This window comes from Salvelinus sp. IW2-2015, unplaced genomic scaffold, assembly GCF_002910315.2.
Source record: "Salvelinus sp. IW2-2015 unplaced genomic scaffold, ASM291031v2 Un_scaffold1333, whole genome shotgun sequence".
NCBI classification, from domain to species: domain Eukaryota; kingdom Metazoa; phylum Chordata; class Actinopteri; order Salmoniformes; family Salmonidae; genus Salvelinus; species Salvelinus sp. IW2-2015.
Genome location: NW_019942846.1, coordinates 244,017 through 252,420, shown reverse-complemented (window position 1 = coordinate 252,420; position 8,404 = coordinate 244,017).

Sequence of the window (8,404 nt, the reverse complement as noted above, 5' to 3'; positions counted from 1 at the left end):
AGTAGTTTATGTGTCAGGGGGCTAGGGTCAGTTTGTTATATCTGGAGTACTTCTCCTGTCTTATCCGGTGTCCTGTGTGAATTTAAGTATGCTCTCTTTAATTCTCTCTTTCTCTCTTTCTTTCTCTCTCTCGGAGGACCTGAGCCCTAGGACCATGCCTCAGGACTACCTGGCATGATGACTCCTTGCTGTCCCCAGTCCACCTGGCCGTGCTGCTGCTCCAGTTTCAACTGTTCTGCCTGCGGCTATGGAACCCTGACCTGTTCACCGGATGTGCTACCTGTCCCAGACCTGCTGTTTTCAACTCTCTAGAGACAGCAGGAGCGGTAGAGATACTCTTAATGATCGGCTATGAAAAGCCAACTGACATTTACTCCTGAGGTGCTGACTTGCTGCACCCTCGACAACTACTGTGATTATTATTATTTGACCATGCTGGTAATTTATGAACATTTGAACATCTTGGCCATGTTCTGTTATAATCTCCACCCGGCACAGCCAGAAGAGGACTGGCCTCACCTCATAGCCTGGTTTTGGCCTTTCTAGGGAGTTTTCCCGAGCCACCGTGCTTCTACACCTGCATTGCTTGCTGTTTGGGATTTTAGGCTGGGTTTCTGTACAGAACTTTGAGATATCAGCTGATGTAAGAAGGGCTATATAAATAAATTTGATTTGATTTTGATTTGATTTGATTCGGGACCGGTATGTTCGCAATCAGAAAAGGGTGAAGGAGAAGAGGAGTGGTGCTGCCGCTGGTGTGTGTCCCACCGATTTTCAGACAACTGGAATGGCCTCGTGTTCACGTGAAACATCGTCAGACAGACACCAATATGCCAGATACGGTATGTACTCGTCATCAGTAGCATTAATACGTGTCACGTATCTGTTTGCAAACAATGTAAAAAATATATATATAATTGAGTTAATAAAGCTGCATACCAACATGCTCTCTTTTTTGCTTTCTTGAGTAAGGCAGCTCCAAAATGCAGGTGTTTCAGCCCAGCTCAGTGTTTTCTGTGGTGGTTGGGCAGCCAGCGGAAAATACAGAGCATAGGGGTTGGTAATGTTCTCTGGTTGTGCCGTGATTGGCTCAGTTTCCTGTCACTCTAGGGGACACTACGTCACAGCAAAATCTACAGGGACTCCCTGTTCACTCATGACTGCACGGCCAGGCACGACTCCAACACCATCATTAAGTTTGCCGATGACACAACAGTAGACCTGATCACCGACAACGACGAGACAGCCTATAGAGAGGAGGTCAGAGATCTGACCGTGTGGTGCAAGGACAACAACCTCTCCCTCAACGTGATCAAGACAAAGGAGATGATTGTGGACTACAGGAAAAGGAGGAACGAGCATGCCCCCATTCTCATCAACGGGGCTGTAGTGTAGCAGGTTGAGAGCTTGAAGTTACTTGGCATCCACATCACCAACAAACTAACATGGTCCAAGCACACCAAGACTGTCGTGAAGAGGGCACAACAAAACCTATTCCCCCTCAGGAGACTAAAAAGATTTGGCATGGGTCCTCAGATCCTCAAAAGGTTCTACAGCTGCACCATCGAGAGCATCCTTATGGTTTGCATCACTGCCTGGTTTGGCAACTGCTCGGCCTCCAACCGCAAGGCACTACAGAGGGTAGTGCATAAGGCCCAGTACATCACTGGGGCCAAGCTTCCTGCCATCCAGGACCTCTAAACCAGGCAATGTCAGAGGAAGGCCCTCAAAAATTTTGTTAGCAAGCTAGACAAACAGTCATCGTCATGATGAAGTCGACAATCTACTGGCAAATCCTTTTCATTTCTTGTCTTATGAACAAAATGTACAGATAAAATGTAGCGATGCTCATCAACCATTGGACATAAACCTTACAAAACAAGTTGGAAATCGCAAATTCAACAATGACTGGTTTGGAAGGGATCAGTGGCTAACTGCACGTGTTGCGAAGCAATCACTAGCCTGCTATTTAGTGGAGTGGGTGTGTGGTCCATGTCTGGGTTTAACTTCTTTGGGGTACCCCCCCTTCTTCTCAATTTTCCCGCCTGAAGACATACTGTCACGCTCGTCGTTAGGAGAAAGAGAGGAGGACCAAGGCACAGCGTGATGTGAATACATTCTTCTATTTATTAACGAAGAAACACTAAACAAACTATACAAAACAACAACGTGACGCTATATATAAACACGTGCAGACACAGGCAACTAACCATAGACAATAACCCACAAACTAAACTGGAAAATGGCAACCTAAATAGGATCCCCAATCAGAGACAACGATCAACAGCTGCCTCTGATTGGGAACCAATCTAGGCCACCATAGACCTACATATGCCTAGACTAACTACACACACCTAGACATACATAAACCCTATACAATACCAAAACCCCATAGATATATAAAACCCCTAGACAAGACAAAAAACACACATGCCACCCTCGTTACACCCTGACCTAACCAAATTAATAAAGAAAACAAAGATAACTAAGGTCAGGGCGTGACACATACCCTAATCTAACTGCCTGTAGCTCAGGCCCAGAAGCAAGGATATGCATATTCTTGGTATCATTTGAAAGGAAACACTCTGAATTTTGTGGAAATGTGAATTGAATGTAGGAGAATATAACACAATAGATCTGGTAGAAGAAAATACAAGGAAATAAACATAAGTTTTCTGTTTTTTATTGTTGCTGCATCATCTTTCAAATGACSAAGAACAYKKAAACATACAGATAGGATGCTGTGGATGATTTGAATGAAGAACATAAGATGGCAAKAATAGCTGAGCAAAGTTTTAGACAGATAACTTCAAAAATGAGCGAGCTACATGACATTGAGCATGAAGRCACCCAGGTGTCCCACACWAATYTACCCAAATGTACCCAAGTGGCCGAATTGGTACAGTGATACATTTTGAAGGAAATAACTATATATAAAATACATAAATGCTATTCTAACACACCCCCCAAAAAAAWATATATATATGAAAAAATATTATTATTAATAATAATAATAATAAACAAATAACAAGGGTAACTATTTAAACATTTTCTATTTACAATATTGTGAAGACCCTCAGTCCTCAACACAATATTGTGCTGCTGGTGCCATGGCCCATAGCAGTCTCTTTCTGCTGTAAAGCAGAGGCTTACTGAACAGGTGGTGCAGGTGATGGGGCATTTCCTGTGACAAAGGGCACAACGACGTCTCCCTACTGTGCCCTTTTTGCCCTGAGGCACATTCATGCCCGCAGAGATGAATCTGGACAGGTGAACACCACTGGTTGGAGCAGAAGGGACAGAAGGTGCTGCAGTGGACTTCACCTGAAGGAAGGAATTCCTGAAGGAATTCACCACAGCAATGTCAATGAAATTATAGAAAAATGTCTTGTACCATTTCATGGTCTTGTGGAGAACATTTTAGTATCCTATCAGCGTATCTGACAGGTCCACACCTCCCATGCTCTTGTTGTAGTCCTTCACAGCAGCTGGAATGGGAAAAAAAATTGTGGTCCATGCCCCGGCACCGTCCTTCACACGCCTGACGACGTGATCTCCACTGAAGGACTTGTGGATACTGGAGCACATGACCACCTCTCTGGTATCCATCCACTTCACAAACAGCAGGCCATCTTCACGGATCCATCACATGGTACCCCGCTCAGCCCGCTTAGGCATGTCCTTCACCTTTGTCTTTGGAAATCCCACCCTGTTGGTACGAATGGTGCCACAAGCCCACAACTCCCGCTTCCTCAGCTCTGTAAACAGGGTAGGGCTTGTGTAGAAGTTGTCCAAAAACAGTTTGTAGCCCTTACCCAGCAGTTGAAAATCCGATAACTCCATAATGGAATCATAACTCAGTCCATTACCGGTAGCAAAACTGTTTTTCCGCTCATAAACAAAACAAATTGCAAGTGTAGGCACACACAGAATCAGCCAAAACAAACAGTTTGTAACCCCATTTGGTTGGTTTGTTACGCATGTATTGTTTGAGAATGATTCTGGCCTTTGAGGCTACCATCCTCTCATCGATGGACAGGTTCTGGGCGGGCTGAAAATAGGTCTTGCAGGCCTCAATGATGCTGGGCTAGAGAGGTTTGATTTTGCAGAGCCTATCAAACCTTGGTGTGCCTCTCTTCTTGTCATTCTCCCCATCAACTTCTGGGTCACTGATGTGAAGCGCCCGTGAGATAGTCAGAAACCTTTTAGAAGACATGACAGTCATGGGGGAAGGCAGTTGATAGAGAGCTGATGTTTTCCAGTAGTCCCTTAGAGTTTTCAACTTCACCAGCCCTATGTAAATGACCATTGAAAAGTAGCAGAAAAGGTCTGACATGGAAATGGTCTTCCATGCCTCTTTCTTTCCTGCCTGCTTCTTAGCCCCGTACTTATTGGTGTTCGACACCAGGGAATCAACAACTGACGAGGTGAAAAACAGTTAAAAAAGTTGAAGGGGGCTGTACTTTGCAGTCATGTCTAGTTGAGGTCCTGGCTGCCTTTTGGGTCTAAAAACTGGTGGTTTTGGTTCCACATCATCTTCTAACACAGAGTGCCAACGACCCTCTGGCCCTCTGTCTGCAGGTTTCTCTCTTCCCCATCTCCGCTTCTTTGTCACTGACTTCACACCTCTAGATGGCCGGATAGGTGTGGAGCCGGAGACAGCGGGGGTCCGGCTGGATGAACCAGCTTCAGAGGGAGATAGCCACCTAGACATTGGTGGCTCATAATCAGAATCACTGCCATTGTGAAAGATTTAAAAAATCAGTAACAATACTTTCACGTATGAGCCCTGTATCAACACATGTATCAACACGTGAAATAAACAGATATATATAGAGTACATATATATATATATGAAACTATATTGCAAATAAAATAAGGAAATCAACAAAAAAAATCTCAAATGAATAATATTTCATATTATTAATTTCAAACAATGACATTAGCATTAGAATTTACCAATCCAGCATGGCATCTTCGCCGTGCAGAAACATGTCTTCCGCCTGGGAGTCAAAACTAGCTAAACATCTTCCTGAAGCAACTCGGTCTCGCTGTCTCTATCAATTTCCTCTATAATTTGGGTTAAATCTGTATACCTAAACTTTGTTTTAGCTTTTCCTGATTTATTCGCCATAATTTAAATATATAAACTTGTTGAAAATGCTATTGAATATGTACTGCTATGCGTAACTCTCGTGGCTCCGTCAAGTAGAATATGCAATGGTGAATGAACCTCTTTTACGCCAGAGTTTACGACAAAGGCGGGTCTTCGAACGTATAACCATTACATATTGCCGTTTACCTCAGCTCACTGCCTATCTTCCAAGCTAGATTTCAAGATGATCAGTGGTCATTGGGCCAAAATACAGTCAATCAACGAAAGACTTGTCCTACCATTGGTGCGCAATGAGGTCATTGATTGGTGTCTTCAAATCGGTTTGTTTCGGTCAAAACGTCCCGGGAAAAGAACCATCAAGTATGGTTGTGTTAGTAACAACCAGTCGATTGCAATGAAACCAACCATGACTGGATAAACGTTTGTTTAGTGTGTGTAATTACCACAAACGCTTCGTCCAAAGTTGAATGAGACGGAAATCACGACGCAAGCGGTTTACAAATGTTTCGTGTTAGGCTATAAAAATTGATTTTATCAAACAAAACGAACATGTAGTTAGGACACTTGGCATTGCCACCAGAGGAAGATCTTCAATGGTAAGCGATTTATTTTATTGTTATTTCTGACTTTCGTGATGCTAATGCTAGAAAATGCTAGTAATACTTGTGTGTGCGGGGCGCCGTCCTCAGAAAATCGCATGTTTGCTTTTGCAGTAAAGCCTTTTTGAAATCTGACACAGCGGCTCGATTAATAACACGTTCATCTTTTAAATGATGTAAGATACATGTATTTACAAGAATGTTTAATATATGAATGGTGTATTTAGAATGTTAGCTCTCTGCAGTTTCACCGGATGTTGGCCTGGTGGGATGTTAGCGTCTCACCTACCCTAGAAAAGTTAAGGGTCTATTTTCCAAACTTAAAAGGATAAAGATTCAACACCATGGGCCAGAAAAGGTTGAATACATTGACCATGCTGTTAATCCAGCATGACTTCTGCCGCGTTCGAAACTGGGAAATCTCAGACTCAGTGAGTTCAAGTGTCACGTCCGTCGTTAGAATGAGACCAAGGCGCAGCATGGTATACGTGGGACAGGGGGCAGCATTTTCACTTTGGATGAATAGCGTGCCCAGAGTGAACTGCCTGCTACTCTGTCCCAGATGCTAATATATTATATTATTATAGAAAACACTCTGAAGTTTCTAAAACTGTTTGAATTATGTCTGTGAGTATAACAGAACTTATATGGCAGGCAAACTTCCAAACAGGAAGTGGAAATTCTGAGGCTGGTCGATTTTCAACTCATCGCCTATTGAAATCCCAGTGGAATATGGATCTGTTTGCACTTCCTACGCCTTCCACTAGATGTCAACAGTCTATAGAAAGTTGAATGGAGCGTCTACTGTGATGTGGGGCCGGATGGGAGCTGTTTCAGTCAGTGGTCTGGCAGAGTGCCAGTTCCTGGTCACGCGCATTCCAAATGATATCGTCTTGCGTTCCATTACTTCTAGAGACACAAAGGAATTCTCTGGTTGGAATGTTATTGGATATTTATGATAACAACATCCTGAAGATTGATTCTCTACTTAGTTTGACAAGTTTATTCGACCTGTAATATAATTTTTTWAAGTTTTCGTCCGAGTTTGCCTGGATCTGCGCGAGCGTTTGGACATGTGTACTAAACGTGCTAGCAAAAGTAGCTACTTGGACATAAATAATTGACATTATCGAACAAAACAGCAATTTATTGTGGAACTAGGATTCCTGGGAGTGCATTCTGATGAAGATCATCAAAGGTAAGGGAATATTTATGATGTAATTTCGTATTTCTGGCAGAGAAATGTTTTTTATATCTGAGCGCCATCTCAGATTATTGCATGGTGTGCTTTTTCTGTAAAGTTTTTTTGAAATCTGACACAGCGGTTGCATTAAGAACAAGTGTATCTTTAATTCTATGTAAAACATGTATCTTTCATCAAAGTTTATGATGAGTATTTCTGTTATTTGACGTGGCTCTCTGCAATTTCTCCGGATATTTTGGAGGCATTTCGGAACATGGCGCCAATGTAAACTGAGATTTTTGGATATAAATATGCACATTATCGAACTAAACATACATGTATTGTGTAACATGATGTCCTATGAGTGTCATCTGATGAAGATCATCAAAGATTAGTGATTAATTTTATCTCTATTTCTGCTTTTTGTGACTCCTATCTTTGGCTGGGAAAATGGCTGTGTGTTTTTTGGACTTGGCGGTGATCTAACATAATCATATGTTGTGTTTTCGCTGTAAAACATTTTTTAAATCGGACACGATGGGTAGATTAACAAGATGTTTATCTTTCATTTGCTGTATTGGACTTGTTAATGTGTGAAAGTTACATATTTCAAAAAAATATTTTTGAATTTCCCGCGCTGCCTTTTCAGCGGAATGTTGTCAGGGGTTCCGCTAGTGGAACGCATGTCCTAGAAAGGTAATGAATTACCACCGAACAAACCAACAAAATGAACAAATGAAACGTGAAGCTATACAAAATAGTGCTGACAAGCAACTACACATAGTCAAGATCCCACAAACACAAATGAGGAAATGGCTACCTAAATATGATCCCCAATCAGAGACAACGATAAACAGCTGCTCTGATGGGAACCATATCAGGCAACCATAGAAAATACAAAAAACACTAGATGACCCACCCAGTCACTATCCAACCCAACCAACACTGAGAAAACACCAGCTTACTATGGTCAGGGCGTGACAGATACCCCCCCCCCCCCCACAAAGGTGCGTCCTCGACCGCAAAACTGACTCAATAGGGGAGGGTCTGGGTGGGCATCTATGATGGATGACGCAGGGCTCCGGTGCGGGACGAAGTACCCACTCCATCGCAGATACGTCTTCCTCTGGTGCGGGGATCATCGCGGAATCTCCGGACCGGTGGGTCGTCGCTGGACGGTACCTGAACCGTGGATCGTCACCAGATGGCTCTGGACTGAGGACCCCTGCTGGAAGCTCTGGACTGCCAGTCGTCACTGGAGGCTCTGGACCGCCGCTGGAGGCTTTGTCTGTGGAGGACCGCGGACGTGGATCATCGCCGGTAGGCTCCGGACTGGAAACCACCACTGGGGGTCCGACTGACAGATTCTGTCGCCGGGAGGCTCTGGATGGAACCCCCGCTGGAGGCTCTTGGATGCGGGACCGTCGCTGAAGACTCCGGACTGCGGACCGTCGCTGGGAAACCTCCGGTAACTGAGGGACCGTCGCTTGGAAACCCAGACTGTGG